General features: G+C 34.7%; 1 long non-coding RNA gene across 7 annotated transcripts in view; it reads right to left on the reverse strand.

Annotated features, from left to right (window-relative positions):
• LOC109058721 overlaps positions 1-21,453 on the reverse strand; it is a 261,589-nt gene that overhangs the window by 153,551 nt on the left and 86,585 nt on the right. The window contains exon 4 of one of the 7 annotated variants that reach the window (XR_006161505.1): positions 1,280-1,357. The exons of 5 other annotated variants lie outside the window; for them this stretch is intronic. This is a non-coding gene — a long non-coding RNA (uncharacterized LOC109058721). Of the gene's footprint in view, positions 1-1,279; positions 1,358-10,625; positions 11,251-21,453 lie in introns of those variants that run through there. One more of the 7 variants, XR_006161503.1, reaches the window with a different exon arrangement.

The raw sequence follows: 21,453 nt of genomic DNA on the forward strand, positions 1-21,453 counted from the left end.
TGGAGAGAATGTTTTGACATGGCGGTCAGCTCATACAAAGTATATAAACCAAAAATACACACTTTAAATTATATTCCATTAAACTTATAATTGTATATTTTATTAAACAACAATGTTAATGTTATAACCATCTTCTTAAAATGCCAATTTGATAACCACCATAATAATGCAGGTGGCACCATAGAAAACAACACGATGCATTAGAAATAACTTTAAAAATTAATTGTACGTGGCCTGTCCAAAAAAATATGGCCAACATAAAATTAAATAAATAACAGAGAATGAAACACAAAATACCACAATGTACATTACTGCTTAGAAGTGACAAAACAAAACAAAAATAAAAAGTGGCAAAACTATTTAGGACTTCTGAGAATGTCCTTTTTTATAGTTTTATAGGTAACCAATCATTAGGTATCACAAGGTAACCTTTTTAACCAATTAACAGGTTTTAACATTGATTTTTTATTCTACTGTATGCTTATTTATTTACATATATTTTAACTGTATGCAAAGTTTCCATCAAATTGAATTATGTAATCTTGAAATGCTGTAAACATTATAAATTCAGAATAATTGTGTTTTATTTCATTAAAATAAATTAAAACGTCACGATTTGCTTTGGAACTAATTTTATACCACGAGGAGAGTTAAATACAGTCAAGTATATATTTATGTTTAAAAATTACTAGTTTTTTTATTTTATTTATTTTGAGCGTATGCTCCGCCTTCATGCACAAAACTTGCCACATGTTGTCATAACGGGACCCTTTTTTAAACAGGACCCTGCTGAAAGAGGGCTATGGATACACCCCGATTCATGGATTTTTGCCACCCTCATTTTACAGGCACACCACAAGCCCAGCCAAAACTCAAATGGGTCAGAGAACAAAGGTACATCAAAGCCACACAACCAGGTCATGCACACACAGGCTAATGTGCTCCCAATATGCAGCCATTCAACCTAAAACCAGGACCTTTGATGATAGCAGCCTGATGGACCATTGTTAAAAAAGAAGCCATCAGCAAATATGAGCAAATCTACTTTCAAGATAATGCAGGCCTGAACTACACACTCTGAGACCACAGCGAGGCACAGCATGATAAGGAGTATGATAATGAAAAATACAGTACTTCTATCAATGAGCATGCGTGTGTGTGTGTGTGTGTGTTGAAAAATACAGTACTTCTATCAATGAGCATGCGTGTGTGTGTGTGTGTGTGTGAGCGTGTGCGTGCATATGTTTCATCTGCTCTAATAATAGACTTTAATTTGTAGTCTTAGATTTGTAGTCTGAGTTCGTTTTTTTATCTTGTCCTTGGCCTTCTGAATTCCTCTTATACCATCTTCCTCTGACTAGACAAGAAACAGACACAGAGAAGAGACCAAAGGAAATGTTACCGGACAATGGAAAATGTTTAGGTGTTCTAGAGGGCTTCAGTTTGAGAGGTTCAAAGAGGTCTGAGACAACAGCTTCTCGCATGGCCAGAGCGCAGGGCAGAGCCACCAGCCGCTTCCCAGTGGAGCTGGAAACTCTCCCTGCACTACACTTCTCAACGCTGGGCCAGGATGAGAGCAGCTTCCTCTCACTCTCCTGAGGCCCTGCAGCTGAACCCAGACCTGATGTATCTGTCATCCAGAGAGGAGAGCAGAAGCAGCTGACATGCCCGAGCTTGTGGTCACATGTGAGAAGCTTTGGGACCTATTTGTCCACCAGTTCAATTTGAACCGATCCAATTCAGAGAGCAAATGAGGGGAAAAAGAGAAAAAAGAGATTTTTTTTAGTATTAATCAGCCACAACCACAAGCACTTTCTGTAGCATTTAGCTAAGAAGAAATATTTCTTAGTGCAAAATTCTGCCCCACATATATAATACATCAAATATATTCTGATTGGCTGTGATTGTGTCACATCATGACACAATATACTTTTTCTTCCAGCATGGACAGACAAATCACATGACCAGCCAAAAACAGCGCTACTCACTTTATCTCAGTAATATCATATTATCAGACACTTTTAATATTTTACAGTGGGGTCCACAAGTCTAAACCACACTGAAAATATATTTAATCTCAACTTAAAAATAATAATAATAATAATAAAAAAAATACATAAGTAAAAGGTCTCATCCATTTTTAACAAAAGTGCCCAGATTTTGGTCCAATTAAGCAGCCACGACCACAAGCAATGAATGAAGTATACCGTATTTTGCATATTCTGTAACTTTCTGTGGCACATAGAAGTTTTACTGGTCCTGCATTATACAGTATATGATTGGCTTTGATTATCATGTCAGCATTTTTACTTTCAACTTAGACAGACAATAATCACATCTAACCAAATATAGTACTACTCACATTATCTCAATAACTCCCCTATTATTAAACTCTTCTGCTCTTAATATAAAGTTTAAACTGCAGGTATTGCCCAAACAATCGAGAAAAACACTAATGTATCATATGTTTAATCCTAAACCTGTTGTTAACCCCTACCGGAATGTTTAATTGACAAACCTGCATGAGAATGCATGCATTAATGCATGTATTATCAGACTTTACTATATTGGACAGTGTAAATCACACCACACCTTACCCAACGTAGACCATTTAAGCAGGAAAGAAGCAGGCCCGCAGCACAGCTATTACGGATCTGCGGAGAGCCTGATACATTCTGACTCTTTGTGTAATTGTCTCTGGCATCTGAATACAAATTCTCAGCCCCCGTGATTCGTCATATTTATTTATTCCTTTTTCCTCCAGCTACATCTTTTATTAGTCCTGCTCTCTGTGTCAGGATTTAATTTCTGCAGGAAAAAAACAACACATGCAGTTGATTATTGTTATTAAGAAGGTGATATTGCAACGTCAGAAATAAAATCTATGGCGCATTAAAGTGACAGATTAGAGGGAGGAGGAGTAGTCATTTACAAGTGTAAAGATATCACTTCGCATTGCCTGGCAACAGCAAATGAAAATCAACTGTTTCCTACTGTTTGTGTGATACAGACGGAAGCTCGAGGGGAGGTGAGGGAACGGAGTGCGGGAGAGAAGTGTGAGCGGTAACTGTCAGCACCAGAGGAGGGGTAAAGATGCTAGGATCTGCTTTGGTCAAACAAGATGAAGCAGACCCCTCCTCATTTACCTAGAGAAATGAAGCAGTTTTATCTCCTCATCTCTAAGGCGCCATGTGCAAGATATGACCAACGACAGGGGAAATTATGGAGGAGATTATCCGTGCTATTGTTACATTACATAAACTCTCATTTCCTCTTCATCCAGGATAAAAGCGGTTATACTTACCAACCTGACAAATTTCACAGATGTGAACATTGTTAAAATAACCAATTTGATGGGCTTGGTATTAGTCTTCATAATAAAGACATAGCGGGATATTTATGTGACATAATATGTGATAACACATCAATAGTAATAGAAGTGTTATAATTATAATGCAAATAATGATGGTGCTACTTATGTAATAATGGAGTAATAAATAAATAAATGACCTCAATGTGAGTAACAGTGGAAATGGTGGAGTGGCACAGCTGGAATAGTCATAATGGATTTAAAAGTGCTAGCAGTGGTGTAGCATTAATAATGTAACAATGTTAGTGATGATGTAACAATAGCCAGGATGACAGCTGAGAGCAACGGTCGGCTTCCCGGAAGAAGAAACTCCATTCACTTTCTCCATAGAGGAATTGACTTTTAATAGTAACCTATAAAACACTCAAGACAGACCTGCTTTAAGCTAGAGGTTATTAGCCAATAGTATATGTGGACAGGCACTGTTGCACACTGTGGTTGAACTGATGCAGTAATGGTCATTTTGTTTTACATGTTGTTTCATTGTGTGTGTGTGTGTGTGTGTGTGTGTCTGTGTACATGTTTTTCTACACTGGTGGGGACTTAAACCTATATACACACCAACTCATAGGGACTTGTGTCACCGTGGCGACCTAAATTGAGATCCCCATGGGTACAGAAGATTATAAATCATACAGAATTAGTTTTTTTGAGATTGTTTGTTTTGAGTTTACTGTGAGTGTAGGATTCCTGTAGGTTTGTACAGTATAAAATCCATTACGCCAATGGGGAGTCACCACAACTGCACCAAACTGTGTGTGTATGTGTGTATGTGTCGTGTACAAAAAAAAAAAAAGAATAAAAAAACAAGAATAGATAAAAAAAAAAAAATAAAATATATATATATATATATATATAATATATATATATATATATATATGCAATAGATTAATTTTGAAATTTACTTCAACACATTATATATATATATATATATGCAATAGATTAATTTTGAAATTTACTTCAACACAAAAAAAAAAAAAAAAAAAAAAAAAACATTTTAATTCAAAGTTAATAAAATTGGAAGCAAAAACATAAAACATGCTAAAAACTAAAAAACAAAAAACAAAAAAAAAAATAATATTATTGCTGATAGAATATTATGAATAATATTGTTGTGAATGAAGTCCAAATAAATGTACTGTAGGTCATTTGTTAAATGAACATTACTTTGACACTTTCACTTCTGATAACAGATCACTCTAAATTATAATGTAGACACATGCATTTTCTGTAAAAATATATTAAAATGGAAAACGTTGACCATGTTGACATAATGTCAGAACATAGTTATGAATAATTTAGATGGCCATCTCTGGCAACAATGGAAACGCAAGTATTAAGGATTAATGAAGCCCTAATGGCATAATAGCAAATCATTCTGAAGCACTGACTCGTTTTCTGACCAGTCTCATTGAATTTATTTTTATTAAGCTAGAAACTTGATCCTTTTCTGTAAGCTTTTCAACCTCTGTATTCTGCGTGATGCCCTCGGATATGTGCCTACTGTCTGATTTCAAAGAGAGTCGAGTTAATCAAAACCAGGGGCTTACCAATCAGTGATCACAAAGACAAATAAAAAGACAGAAAGACAGACAGACAGACAGAAACAAGCAGCAGCAGGGAGGCAGTCTGTGGAGGTATGCTATGGTAAGTATGATCAGTAAAGATTTATGAAGAGTAACTTTAAGATAAAAAGCATAGATGATGCTTGCCCTCTTTAACCTGATTCATATTTTGTGCAACACATCTTCACTGTTCAGCTACTGATTTTAAGGCAAGACTGTCCATTGAACCGATTAAAGGACAGATATTAAAATAATTCGTTGGCCCGAAAATTCTGTGGAATACAAAAGATGTTGTTATTCAGCATGCTTAGAACCAACAGATTCAGTCCACATTTACTTTCATTGGATTGCAATGCATATGAATAATGACTGAGGCTGACAGTCTGCCTAACATATTTAATTTTACATAGACTAAAGTCTTTGAAAGAATGCTTATTTTGGTGAACTGTTCCTTTAAACATTTAACTAACCCATAACTATACTATTGCAATGCATATCAACATATTTGTGCAAACTAACCCATAACTATACTAGTTATACCATGACTATAATCGACATTAGAATTGACAAAATGGCTTTCTTAATTCTCACCCCAGAAAATTTAATTGGAGGGACAGGAAGTAGAGTTTGCTGAATTGCACAACTAATAAAGAAATCCAGGAAAGGAAGTGTTTTACAGTGGTCCACAAAATATAATTTACTTATGATGAAAACAATTAACTAAATACAATGTAATTTCTATATACTTTCATGATTTGAACAATTAATTAATTTTTTTTTTTTTTACAAATTTTGCTTAAAATGTACAGTTTTAAGAATTCTTTTGAATGTCAATTTATTTTATTTTGTACTTCCATAAATTTCAATTCTGCATCCTATTTGCAATCTCAAATCAAATTTAATTAAAATTCTGAATTCAATTTAAATTCAATTCTGAATTTCAATTTCATACATCCCTCTTACTCAAATACTAGTGAATAAATAAAATAGTTGATTAAACCTACTAAAATTAAAAAAATGCCAAACCAACTCAAAAGAATCTGGTCTAATGAGCTACAAACTAGCAATGACACATATTAACATACTAAAAGTAACTATTTTAAAAATGAGATTAAAGCAATATATAGTGTAAAAAAAAAAAAATGTTATGTTACTTAACTTACGTACAGTACATCATGCATCATACGTACAGTACAATTGTCATCTATATCTCAACCTAAACAACTCTTCATTCAGCACAGAATCAACCCTCAAAACTGACAACATAACAAAAGCTCCAATTTAACTGCATATTAAACATTAACATCAATAATTTAACTCAAATATTCTCTCTTTTCTATACGATTTTACTTTCAAGTTCACATTCTCCCATATCTGCAGTCACTGACGCTGAATTATCTGCAGTGATCTACAGTAAATCACACTTGTACAATAGGAGATTATTTTTCCTCAGGAGCTTTCTGGTTAGACTGGTTGACAAGAGCGTAGCGCTCCGAATCAATTACCAAGGTCAGGCTGGCCTTAGGAGCGCTTCTTAGAAAGTCTTATTCTTGTTATGCAAGCCTGCTCAGTATATTAGAGCTGATTCCGATAGACAGTTTATAATGTATGATTCATTAAACTCCACTATTTCAATTTCTGAAACTAGGGCTGTAAAATTGTTATGCTGCATATCTAATTCTCTTTTTTTGCCCGCTTCCCATGAATAGGCGATTTATGCCTCTCTCAGAAGCTGGGGTGCAGCTCCCATTGTGGACCCTATGGTACATTAAGAACAGCCAACATCAGCTCTCAAATCTTATCTTGTTAAATCAGACTAACGCAAGTGGCTGAAAGGGAGAGAATAAATGGGAAGGATGCTGGAGGGAGAGAAGAGAGCATTTTAATTTATGGTGTGTGTGTGTGTGTGTGTGTGTGTGTGTGTGTGTGTGTGTGTGTGTGTGTGTGTGTGTGAGGGAAGGACGCGGCTGACTGAAGATGGGTATCTGCCATCAGAGCTGCAGTAATGCTGTCGGCATCTTGGGTTCATCTCCCTGCCGTTCGCTGTGTCGATTGTGCCATACTGTAGTAGATGTATCTAATTAATCTGGAAGTATGATAGTTTGTGAAACGGAAGGTGTGGAAAGTGTGTTCAGAGATGCTTCCAACAAAATATCATATTGTGGTCTACTGTGAAAAGGAGAGAAAGACAGAAGACAATAAAGTAGAGGAATAATTGATGGGTTTCTGGTTAAAGTTTCTTGGTTAACCACTGCATGCTTACCTATGTAAAACTCACTGTAAAAAATGACTCTTTGCAATTTTTACAGTAACAGACTAGCATAAGTTTCCTTACTCTTTATGGTGTACAACTAATATACTGTAGTTTTTGTAAGCAAAAAAAGAATAAATCATCATAATTTACAATGAAAAACTGTACATTGACATTTCCAGAATTCTCTGTGCCAGCTTTCTTTCTTTTTTTTCTTTTTTTTGCTGAAATAACTTTATTTCTTAACAGTTAAGTACACTAGGGTTTTGTGTTAAACCTGATTATGTTAACTTAATATTTATTTCAGCGTTTTATTTTTTATTTATATTTTTATATAATATATAGACAACCACTTTAAAAACACAGGTGCTAATGAGGAAGCAGCATGATGAATCAGTTTTATATTTTTTATTTTCTAATTTTTAAGAGGTTATGGTTTCAGATACAAGCTTTCTGGCCTTTATAAAACTATAAGAATGGCCATGACCAGTTCCAAAGAGAAGCCATGATAACCATTGAAAAGAAACAATCTAAAAATTGTGTAGAGTAAGAACAAACAAAATCAGTCTAGTCAAGTGATTCCCAACCTGGCATACATGTACCCCAGGGGGTCCTTAAGCAGGTTCCAGGTGATACTTGGATTAAAATTTTGCTTTATTAAACTTTCGTCTTTGGTGTCTGTATGTCATAACTTCTCATTAAAATGTTTCCAAATGACAGAAATTCGTTTGTGGATGTTATTTCATAATTAAGCTTCTGTGGTATTTAAATTCCACCATACAGAGAGTGCAAATTAGTTTGAGTTCTTTTGTTAAACATCTCATCTGGGTTTTATTTATAAATACATTTGCTCTTACGTCTGTCAGGAAAGTTTATCTGCAACTATCCACTCAACTGCTGACAAACAAACTCAAGAATCTTATTTAATAGAGAGGGAGCTGCTTGGTCAGTCTCTTTCTCTAACTGTTCTGATTGTTATTAGCTGGTCACTTTAACCCTCTGGACTCTGAGGTATATTTATAACCTTGGAGATGTTTTAGCATGCCCTGAGATTTGTACTTATTTCAGTAAATTATGATTTTGTACACCAGAGTTTTGAGAAAAAGAAAAAAAAAAAATCCTACCAACTCATTCACATTAAACAATATATTGAGGTAACTTTTGAAATAATTATTGTGATAACTTTTGTGTAACTTTTATAATAATATTGACAAATATACCCTTTATAACTGTCCTAGGTACGATACTGCAATATGCTATAAAAGGTATATTTTCCATTTTTGTTCTAACCAGACACAACAGAAATACACGATAAACAACAGGTAATTCTATTTTTGGAATGTTTTCTGTAAAATTGCAGCTGGCAGCTCATGTTCTCATTGTGTTTTGCATATTAAAATGGTTTCATTTGAGTTGGAATATCATTATGCATGACTTGAACAGTCATAATGAAAGAGGCAATGGATAATTCACCTCAGATCTGAATAAATAATGAAAAAAAAAAAAATATTCCATGAAAAAGATTGAATCAGTCACTAAGTTTTGAATAATATTAAAACTGTTTATTTTTAATAATTTGATTATGCACTTATCCATTTCATTGTGAGTGTGAGACAGAAGTTCACTTGCAGAGAGAGCCCTCCCATATTATCTTCTGATTGGCTGTGATTTGTGACTAAATTTGTTGAGTCCTGTAGATATGTGACATATTGTGTGAACAGAAAAATTGCTTGTTGCTAGAATTTTATCACATTGCATCTAGTTAGGACATTGTGTAATATTAGATAAATGGAACATTTGTGGCTTGGTATCAATGAAGGGCTACTTGAGGCTTTATACTGAGATATATAGTATACAAAAAGGGTAATACTGGTCTAGTGTAGTCTAATACCCTAGTTGCAAATTAATAAATTAAAGTGTTAATCTGAAATTTGGATGTGGGTCCCATTACAGAGCCAGAGAACATATTCTCTTGTATCATTGCTATTCTGTCAGAAGAAGCTGTCCAGGCCCCGGGGTCATGATAAAGGGTCCACAGGGGAGGGGCTAATTTGATTGTGGCAGAACAATGGCACTGTAGCCTTCCTCCTAGAAACGCATACTAATTACAAAGCCTGCCCTTGATCCTGACCTTGGTGGGTCACTTAGCAGTTGTGATCTGTCTCTGACTCTTAATAAAATCTCGTCCGCCCTTGTGAACCAGAGTGGCAGCCTCTCCTCTCGTTTTCTCTCTCCGTCCCTAATTACCAGCATGCTAAGCAGGCAGAGACATAATGACTAGGGCCATCACTCTCTCAGTGGCTTGCAAAACCAATTCTAGTGGCAATCATTTCAAATGAACTGCAACACTCACTTGTTGTCCTGAAGGGGGGAAAATGTGGAAAATAAATGAATAAATTAATTAATTAAATGGTGAGTAATGAAGGTGGTACTGCAGTCGGAAAACATGTTATTGGAAATTCACCAACATTTTAGCACATTAAAAGGATGTAACTAATTAAAATTGTAATTATAATAATGGAAATTAAAGTAAAAACAAACAAAAACAATACTTCTATAAATACTACTACTATTATTATTATTAACAATAATAGCCGTAGTAATAGGTTTCATATTTATTTTTTATTAATATCCACATAATTCATATTATTTTATTATTATTATTATTATTTTTACTACTAAGAATTATTTTTATTTATTTAAATTTTTACTACATCTTTAAATCCATTCTTTATCCCAAAATGGAAATTAAAATACCTATTGCAAACAACAAATCCTAAACCCAAAATTTGTAGTGACTACTACCAACTTTATTTTTTTGTTTTCACATTCATAGTTCCAATAAACACACATCTAAAAGGTTTACTCTAGTCAACTTCAGTGACCATGTACACATTTGGCTGCACTAATATTTACTATTACTCACATAAAATGACCACAGCTGACATCCATAATAATAATAATAATAATAATAATAATAATAATAATAATTATATATATAATATATATATATAATAATATATATATATATATATATATATATATATATATATATATATATATAAAACATTTTAACCTTCAATCATATATCACGTGGTAACCAGACAGCTGTTAACAATCAAATCAAAAAGTATTATCACTGTTTAAAGTAAAATAAATAAACGAACAAATAAATGTGCGCATGTGTGTACATATTTTTCTACACTGGTGGGGACTTAAACCTGAATATAAATACAGAAGCTTATAAATCATACAGAGTGAGTTTTTTTGAGATGCAGAAAGTTTTCTGTGAGGGGTATAGAAAATACAGTTTGTACAGTATAAAACCATTATATATATATATATATATGTGTGTGTGTGTGTGTGTGTGTGTGTGTGTGTGTGTGTGTGTGTGTGTGTGTGTGTGTGTGTGTGTGTGTGTGTGTGTGTGTGTTGTGTGTGTGTGTGTGTGTGTGTGTGTGTGTGTGTGTGTGTGTGTGTGTGTATGTGTAACTTTAAGGTAAGGTAATCTTCAAGGTAATTAGAAATATCATATAAATATAAATCATTTTTATTTATTTATTTATTCATATCAATTCATGAACTGGCTTTCGACAAAGCATTAGTACTGTGTAAATGTTATCATTTTGTTGTTATTATTATGTGCATTTGGCATAACGGTCCTTTGTATCACACCTTTGCACAATAAACACATACATGCATCACTCCTTCTGCATTATGAAGCAAATGCCATTATTTTTGCATAAAACTATTTGCAGTTTTTTCTTATTCCAGAATTTCCTCTAACAGCATGCAGACATTATGAGTAGTCGATGAAGCCCTCGTTCTGTGGGCCAGAGCGACAGTGCAGGTTTAAAATGCAACCCCAGGAGGCCAAACAATAAGCCTGTGACAGGGAAGAGAGGGGGGAGTCCAGACAGTCAAGAATAATGGCTGCATCTTTCAAGTTGGATCAGGTCCTTCTGTAATGAAGAGAGGAGCTCTTTTCCTCTTGTGTGACAGCGACAGCGAGAGAGAAAGAATCATCTTGGGTCTCGGTCTCTCCAGTGTGGGATATGTAGAGACTGGGTGAGGGAGAGAGAGAGAAAGAAAGAGAAAGAACAGCAGGGAGGCTGGGATAATTACACACTGTTTGTGCATCCAGGAATACGACTACGGAATGCTGGCATGACGGCGAAGAGACTGAGCACTGAGGCTGTTTTTAATGAAAAAAAAAAAGAAAGAAAAAACACCTTATTTACTCCTCTCAGATTGTTTACTGTTTTACAGTGTCACAATTAATTTTACTACAGAACAGAGGCTTGTGTTTACATATATGTGTGTGTGTGTATATATATATATATATATATATATATATATATATATATATATATATATATATATATATATATATATACATATTAGTTTCAGATGCTTTGGTTCTCTAATTCTCTTCTTATTTCTCAGAGTTGAAGTGTGTTCACACTTGGTAGCTGACAGCGAGAGAACAAGGCGTGATTTCAGCTGTAATCTACCCTGCGGCCCATTCCACTTCCTTTAAAGGAGGGGACAGACGCACACACAAGCACACGTTCACGAATAAACAGCAGCTGGCTCAGAGAGGATGAAAGAAAGTGAGTTTTCACTGCTAACTGCACTTCCTTGCAGTTCATTTCAATAGAACAAACACTGAATATTTATCAAGTGGTAGGAACGGCAGTTTACTACACATCAACATTAGGTCAGTGTTATTTTAGTTTTATTTATATATTATTAAAACATTATTAATAATTTGAATATATTTTATACATATATATATATATATATATATATATATATATATATATATATATATATATATATATATATATATATATATATATATATATATACACACATATTATACACACACACACACACACACACACATTTTTATTTTAGTTTGTTTTAATTTTATTTAATCGTTTTAGTTGCCAATAACAACACAGCGCTAGATGGTTGTTTCTCTTCCACTTATTTCGCCGATTTGCTCACCATTGGCAGGTCTCACAGAAAAGTTATTTCTGAACCCTGAATATGCATGAGTGACCACAGTAAACTCAGGCAGTCCCGTCGCGCACAGCATGAGTGTAAAACGTCCACCTGGTGCGCTGTAATGAAGAGCTCTTTCATTCCCCCGACCGTCAGGGCCCTCTCTCAATGAATACCACACTTACTGTATCATCTATCAGTCCTGGCAGCCACACTGTCACACACAACTTCCTGCCCTTCGTGTGTGTGCGGTGCAGTGAGGCCTTGGCTGCTGTGGGCTATAATGAGGCCCTTTGGTGGCTGTAAAGACTAGAGAGGAGAGAGAGGAGGAATAGCACATATAGCTCTATTTGTCTTACAAATATCACACTAACTACCAATTACAGCTCCATAAACCTCCTCCGTACTGCTTACCTCCCTAACCATAATGCAGGACACACAGATGCATTGGGCTAAGCCCCCGCCCCTCTCTCTCTCTCTCTCTCTCTCTCTCTCTCTCTCTCTCTCTCTCTCTCTACTGGTGTGGTAGAAGAAGCTTTGGTTGTTGATGCAGGAAGCACAATCAATGAGGCTGGTAATGTGGTCTTTCTTAAAAAGTAGAGGGACTGCTACATTAATACTGGGATAGAAACAGAACAGGGCAAACCTGGCACTGCCACTTCTGGTGTCACTACTGCACTCTGGCCAAAGGTGAAGCTGGCAGCAAATAACCGCAAAAGAACACCACATTTTATTCCGTTTTGTTATTTATTTCCAAGGTGAAAAGAAATACACTTAAGTTGTGCTTTTATTTATGCAATTTATTTACTATACTGTACTGTACTATACTAAGCGCATTTTAAATGTGTTATTTTGGGACAACTTTAAGTATGTTGTGTTCTTCAAGATATCCTTAAGATCAATTTTAAGCTAACTGTAATATATTTTAATATATTTCATTATGTTAAAATGGAACCACTTCACCTGCCTTTAGTGCAATATAATTGTACCTCTTGACATTTAATTTAAAATACACTTTTACACTTCTTGAACTACAGTTAAAACGTATTTCAAGCTTCACTTTAATGTGCTTCAAGAATATTTTAATAGCATTTCAGTTCATTACAAATGCCTTACCACTACTAGTACACTACTAGAGCCACTATTATAAATCTTTTTTTTTTTTTTCAGTATTTATAAAGGTAGGCTATATTACAAAGTGCAAAAATAATTAAATATTTTTGAAACAAACAACTTTAATGCACTATATCTTGGTGTGTACATCAAATTTATTGTTTAAAAAAAATTATTCTATTGAGCAACAGAAAATTTGTTCTGCTGAACAGTAAATGGCAAAAATGAACCCATAGCTTTTTTTTTTTTTTTAATAAATAAATAAATAGAAATTCCATCATTATCCATGCAATATGGTTTGAGAAGCCATTATGTATTGTGAATATATTGTTAGGTCAGCTGTTTTATACAGCTTTTACTATATTACATAACATAAAATAAAAGCTTGTTTGACCAGTCAGCCTCATTGTCAGTCAGAATTATGTGTTTTTCCTCTGTTCTTCCTTCTTCTTCTTCTTCTTTTTTTATTTTTTTCTTTTTTGTGAGGTCAAAGTTCAAGTTGTGCTATCTATTCTTTCCAAAAAAAAAAGAAAAACCTGTAATCAATTTCTGTGAAGATGGAAAATGAGCTTATTAAAAATATTGCAGTACCATATGAGGATTCTGTATTTCTAATACCCATTTCCATTTGCTGCTGAAAATAGGCCACTGATGGACAGAGCCTGCCAATAAACATGAGCTTATTAGCTGACGAGAGAGTCATCAGTAGTGAATTTAACAGCTTTCCACCACTCATCCGCTGTAGGTGTGGAGAGTTGCCCCCACTGCCTGGATCTCTGAACCCAGGCCAAGCTTCACGCTCTGGGGCCACAGATCCAGCCGGCCAGCCTCTCCTGTGTGGCCCACAGCCCTCGCATTAACACTTAAGCCTCAGCTGCTGGAATTGTTATTCTAATTAACAGGGGATTAAGTCATCATTTCTCATGTAATACAGTCTGGATGGGAATTTCAATATCGAACGGTGGCCAAAAAAAAAAAAAAAGGCAGTTAGCATCTCAATAAATTACTCTTGACCCCCAGGATGACAGTCTATTGGCGTGTCAATTGCCTGCCAATTAAACTGACCCATCCTTGCCAAAACTTTATTGGGATGGTTTGGGTTTTCATCTGAACTCAAATCATTGGGCTAGAGACGGAAGAGGGTACTACATGGCTGGCTGCGATTCTGAGTCTGATGGGAATTCTGACAAGTTTGTACAATAAAGTCTACAGAGTTATCACTGGCTCTATTTGAACTGACAGCTTCACAGAAACAGTTTCTTGTGAAGCACAGATCTTTGATAAATGACCATATGTGGATTGTCACAGGCGAAGAGCTGAGAAACGTAAACACAAGCGGTCCGAACAGACTTCAGAGGAACCGGACAGACAGAGGGAGCCCTAACAAGCCCACTAGTCCCGCACTTTAATTGTCTTGAATGGCTCCCTTTTTAAAAATGCATAAGTCATGTCCTGACATTTGACTAAGACTTATGGACTTAAAACTAGCTCAGCGGGGAGACCGTTTGGAGTGTGCAGACTCGACTAGTGTATTATGTTTTTTGGAGCTAGTGTGGATTGTGCCATTGAGAGACCCACTCATAAAAGGATTTGGACAGACCCAAAAATAAATCAGCATGGCTCTTAGTATGGCTTACCCTGATGCAACCTGATGCAATTTACAGCCATAAAAACAAAATATGTCAACAGAAGAAAAAAAGAAAAAAAATTCTGTTAAGTGTCAACCGAATCAGAGCAAAAACATTGCACTGTTATTCCAAAAGCCCCAATCAGAGAAGTAAATTATTTATACAATTCAAATCTATCTAGGGCACACAGCACAGATTATTTCAAGTTATTATAAAAAGTAGGATTAAACAAGGTGGTGTGACAAACAAAGTGACCATTGGATTTAGCTTACTACTTCTACAGTACAGAAACAATTCTTGTTTTCTTAAGGGAGAAGACAAACAAAACGAGCATGAGACTGGAGAAACTGACAGGCAGTCAGCAGGACTCCCTCTATGTGCTAAAGCATTGTTTTCTGCTCAGCTAAGCAGCAGCGAATTGATACATTCGCAATGAAGTGCAATGACAATTAAATTGTAACTGACCTGCATGTAACCATCATTATGTCTTTTCTCTTTACTGCCATCCCTGTTATTTAATCACACAGCATGCAAGCTTTTTTATTAGGCAGTAACACTGAGGACTACATCCTCCTGCCTATAAACACTCACATCCCCCACCCAAGAGAAAACCTCTATCCTGCTTCGCTGAATCAATGAGGGTGGAGTTTGTGCTGAGGTGCTGAAATGAAACTTCCTATGAAATATGAAGTATGAAATATGAAGTCTTTAAAATGTGTGGTTTTCTGGATGCTGCATAAAATCATACATAAAAACACACTGTATACTAATATAACGTACACTACTGTTCAAAAGTTTGGGGTTGTGAGAATATATATATATATATATATATATATATATATATATATATATATATATATATATATATATATATATATATATATATTTAAATGTACATTTCAAAATGTAATTCATTCCTGTGATGGCAAAACTTTTCATCAGTCATTACTCCAGTCTTCAGTGTCACATGATCCTTCAGAAATCACTCTGTTATGCTGATTTGCTGTGGACTCCTCATTATTAATGTTGAAACAGTTGTCTTAATGTTTTTTTTTTTTTTTTTTTTTTTTTTTTTTTTTTTTGTGGAAACTGTTGCTTTTTTTAGGATTCTTTGATGAATGTGAATTTTAAAATCATTTGAAATAGAACGTAATAATGAAAAATATAATAAAAAATCTGTCACTTTTGATCAATTTAATGTGTCCTTGCTGGGAGAGAAAAAAAAAATACAAATTTTGCAATCCTGTTTAGTAATGCTAATGGTGCAGAAATTACACACTTCACCTTTAAATTCCAGCCAATCAGCTCCATCAGCTGCTGTCACTTTAATAATGGGGAAGTTGTGAATTATGCAGAGATTACAAATGTGACTGTTGCTTTGGAAATGGTCATGCCAGGAAATAAATATGCTTATTTCTTGTGCACACTATCCATGTTGAATGAGAATGCTTTTGAAATACACCCCTGGTAGATTCACTCTCTTTGCATTATTTTACTCCCTGAACAACTCTAACATATAAGCACACAAATACAACCACACACACACAAACATTACAACCTTTCTAGAATAGAGAGTGCATTTTCATTTGCATAATTTCCTCTTGTTTCTCTGGTTAGATGGAATTCACAGCATGGTGTCTGCATAGTGAGCACCAGGTCATTGCTATGTATATATGGCAACAACAGAGAGATATAGGAATAGAGTCTGAAACTCCATGAAAAAGGTATAATATCGCACACATGTAGCATAGTTAATGGCTAATAAGAATTTCCATTACATTCACACACTAGCGATACATCAGAAAATCAATAATAATAATAATAATAATTATTATTATTATTATTATTATTATTATCATTATCATTATTATTATTATTATTATTATTATTATTATTATTATTATTATTAGAGTGTGCCACCCATACATTTTCATAGTGATAATCAATACACCCGTAAACATCTCAAACAAACCAATATTGTTATTATCATTATTATTATTGCATATGCAACATCACACTGAATAAGGTTTCTAAGAGTAAAATTTCTGACTGCAAAAATTAAATCAAATTAAAATATTTAATTAAAATCAAATAAAATATAAAATAATAAAATAAAATAAAATAAAATAAAAGTACCACCCATATATTTAAATGGTGATAATAAATGCACCCTAACCCTTCAAACAAATGATGATTCTTCTTCTTCTTCTTCTTCTTATTATTATTATTATATGAAACATCACACTGAATAAGAATTCAAAGCATTACATTTCTAAATGCAAAAATAAATTACGCAAAAATAAAATACAAGCACTACCCCTATATAACTGTTAATAAACAATGCACCCCAAACCCCTTCAACAAATATTTGTCTTTTTTTTCAGTATGGAATACAGTATTTATGCATATTTATTAAACTATCTCCTCAGGAGAACATTGATTGCCCCCGACAATGTAGGTGATTGAAGGGTTCACCATCTTTGTGGGGTTTCCACAATGCAGGCAAAACTTGACCGACACAAACATACACACAAAAACACACGTCCCTGGAGAACTGATTTCGACAGAATAGAAAGAAACAGACAAGCTAGCTCTGTGTAGTAGGGAAGCAGATCTAGATTTCCTGTGGAAGTGAATTAAAACCAACAGGAGGAGGGTGGCTTAAGGTGGCGGTGGCAGACACAGCCTTAGATCCGCCTCCTGAAAATCCCTCTATCTATCTTTCTCTCTTCCTCTCTACTCCTTTACATTCCTCTTCTCTGCTGGGACACATAAAAAGCATGTAGCCCCCAGTGACAGTAAAAAAAAACAGAGCATTCTCTTTCCTCCACATGCATTCTCTTCTCACTCTTTCCTGTCTTTCCGTCCTCTGTGGTGCTGTTCAGATACAGGAGCATATCAAGTCCTCAAAGAGAAATCTTGATCAGACTGGGAAATGAGGTGAAATTTAAAGTTAAGAAAGAGTGTTGCTGCTTTATGTCTTATTGTTTTGAATGCTTTGCAATTTTTTTAAAAGGGTCAAATTTTGCAATATAGGTCAATTTAAAGTGTTAAACCCTGATATTACTTAATATGAAGTCTATAAAACATAAGACACTTTCATAGCCTCTTCATCAAAACCTCTCAACCTTGTCCATTATATATATACAGTATATACAGTAAATAAACACACACACACACACACACACACACAGTTGTCCACCTTGTGGTGGGAGATGATTACAACATCTCCGAGCTTCAAAACAACTTATCACTCACCTCATACCCTAAAGCAAATGACCACAGCCAGCATTTTACAGTCAGTCCACACACTGGAGTTCAGAAACATGTAGTAACATGATTTTCTTTGACTTGGTTAAACTGACGTGGGGGAAAAAGTAAAACTATTGAGTTTTGTTTATTATTAAAGCTAGAGTAGATTTACCAGTACCAGACAAATCATGCCTGAGGTAAGCTAAACAATCACATTATCAAGGTTATATTTTACAATGTTTTATGTCTTCATAGGTCATTTATTTTAATAAAAATTAAATAGGAAAAAATAGATTTTGATTTTATATATATATCATAACTATAGTTTATTATAATTAATATTACTATTGTTGTTGTGGATGTTGATGATAATAATAATAACTATATAATATCAAATATATAAAAAATATAAAGGCATTTATTATAAATTACATAATCAAACAGAAACAGGAGAGATAAAACATTAGTTAGTTAAAAGAAATTAGACAAGGCTAAGTTTTTATTTATTTATTTATTTATTTTTAAAATTAGCAGAGGATGATGTGTCACTTCCTTTGAAATAATATTAAAAATTTTTTTAAAAAAAAATTGTTTCACATGAGGCAGGCCTTCACCTATCAGGGGCATATTTTTGAACACAAGTGGCTTCCAGAAGTCTGTAAAAGAGGTTAAGTACATAGTTTAAGGTTGTTCTTTTAGTGTGAGTAACCCATACTTTCAAACAGAAATGTGTTGGTCTTCATCATCTGTGATTAGATTTGAAAAAACATGTATTGTATACCACATGACTACTGATCAATACCTCCTCTCAGAAATGTTTTTGTCTCTGTTCAACACAGAATCTTAAACCTGCAGGCTTTAACCTTGCCGCCCTTGTTGTGAAAGCTAAAAGCCATCCACAGTTTATAAAAGTCTCTTGAGTTAGTTTTGCAGAAGTAATTATCTATTCACAAATCAAGTTAGAAAAATAAAAGTCTCTGATTGGTCACCTTCACGCATGGCACAACAGAACAATGCGCTAGTGAGGACCACAGCTGTCTACGCACATCCTATAGGGCTTACAAACACATACACACAAATGCAAAGGCCCATCATTGGAGGCCACAATCACACCAAAGACTATAATATTCAATAAAATCACCTAAAACAAGAGCATGTCGATGAGACCCCTCGTTAATTCCAGTCCCTCTTTATCTCTCTGTCTCTTTGGAGATGAAATATCCTTGGTCGTGAAAAACAGAAGGGGAGCCTGTTATGCATCTATAGATACATATTATGCAGGGAAGAGGCTACCTCCCATGTGTTTTAATTTGACTTTAAAAGCACTCTCCCAGCTGCCAGGGCTTTTAATAGTTATTCACTTACAAATGATTGCAGGTCATTACACAGTCATTGGGAGGGCAGTAATGAGATGGGCTTAATGGCTCTTGGTAGTACATCGGTAGTACATAGCCACAAAGCACACGTCAGTAAGTTTTTTATTTTATTTATTTTATTCTATTTATGATTCTTTCATATGAACTGTGTTCACTTAAACTCCATTTGGTGAAAAATATACAGCTATCTGTTTTAATGAAATTTGTTTTACGAGTTGACACCGTTTATGGCTGAGGTAAGCAATCACATCATCAGGGGGTGAAGGAGTGGCAGAGAGATAGAGAAACAAATCTTATCATCTTCTTAGACAAATATTGTGTTAACCTTTGGTCATTTTAATTCTGCTCTCGGCCCCTCTTTTCATCATAATTTAACTGTGGCCACTGACAGCAGGCATAATGGGATGTGGATGTAAACGAGTTGGTATTTATTAGGGGCCGGCGTGGACACTCGCTGAGACACAAGTGCCCACCCGTCCTTATCCCTATTGATGTACAACGCTGACAAGTAAATTAAATTTACCTTTGGAAATGGTTCTATTAGTGTTTTTATTAGGTTAATTAAGCAAGCTCTGGGGACTCATTGAATGGGCGCGACTGGAGATTAATTCACTGTTCTCCTTGTGCTGGAGGACTAAGGCAGTAATTCCCGCACAGCCGTCCTCCTCTTGATCTGCTCATCACCACCACACCACGCCACTTCATTAACGTGCCATCACCGCATCCTCACCTTGATTCCCTGCAATGGGCTCTCCTAAAACACCAGATAAGCTGGTATAAAATACATGGATTCCAGAATACAGACCACACATTCAAATATGCCTACTTCCCAACTAAGCAGAATGCGAAAAGTCAGTCAAACAAGTAGTATGTCTGATAGTATGTACTGAACGACATCCAAAATTCACATCCAGTGGACACTTTACTGTGCCATTGGGCAATTTAAAATGAATAATCATATTTGTAAATGGCAGGAACAGTGAAAATGTGTATTTTATAATGGTTAAAAGCTTCATAAGGTTATATTTGCTAACAATAATGCATTATGTTTCATGAAAAAAAAAAAGAATGATTAATAAATGTTATTTATAATATACTAGTGTTCATTGTTAATATATGTTTGCTCATAATGTTAATTTATGTAAAATGAAATGATACAACTGTATTAGTATATGTAGAAACATTAACAAAGTTTAATAAATCTTGTAAAAGTATTGTTTATGATTATTTCCATATTTCTGTCATAAGTGAACTGGTTCAATATATAAAATCTCGCTGTAAGGTGTTACCAAAGGTGCAATTAATAAAATAAATAAGTAAATAAATAATTAATGTCGCAAACCAGTAACATTTAATTATTTAATTGTTTATTTATTTATTTGTTTGTTTGTTTTACATTTATTTACTTTATTTACAAAGTCAGTCATATTGACCAAGTCTGTGCGAAAAAGGAGAGAGAGAAAAAGCTCTTCACAAATTCTCGAAAATGTTTATAATAGAATAATATGTACAGTAGGTGTGTTAATAAATGGCATAAACTGTTCTCTATATTTCCATTTAATACATACATGAAAAAAAAAAGTAGACTGTTCCTGAATATATTGTGATGATCTCATATAGAGCAAGCATGCCTGTGTGTCTGAACTAAACTCTCTCAGGTCAAAAGAGCCGCTGACCAGACTGACTCCAGCTGAGCAGGCATTAGCCTGTCCCGCACGTGGCATCTGCCCAGTGGGAGAGCCGATACAGTGCGGGCAGCACAGCACTGGGCTCCCCTGATAAAAGCTGTATTGATTGAGAAAAAGGCCTTTTGATAAAGCAGATTGCTCATTGGAGTGGAACCTCATGCTCCTCAGATATAACACCTCTCAATCCGCCGGTCGCCAAA

This window comes from Cyprinus carpio, chromosome A13 (assembly GCF_018340385.1).
Source record: "Cyprinus carpio isolate SPL01 chromosome A13, ASM1834038v1, whole genome shotgun sequence".
Taxonomy (NCBI): domain Eukaryota; kingdom Metazoa; phylum Chordata; class Actinopteri; order Cypriniformes; family Cyprinidae; genus Cyprinus; species Cyprinus carpio.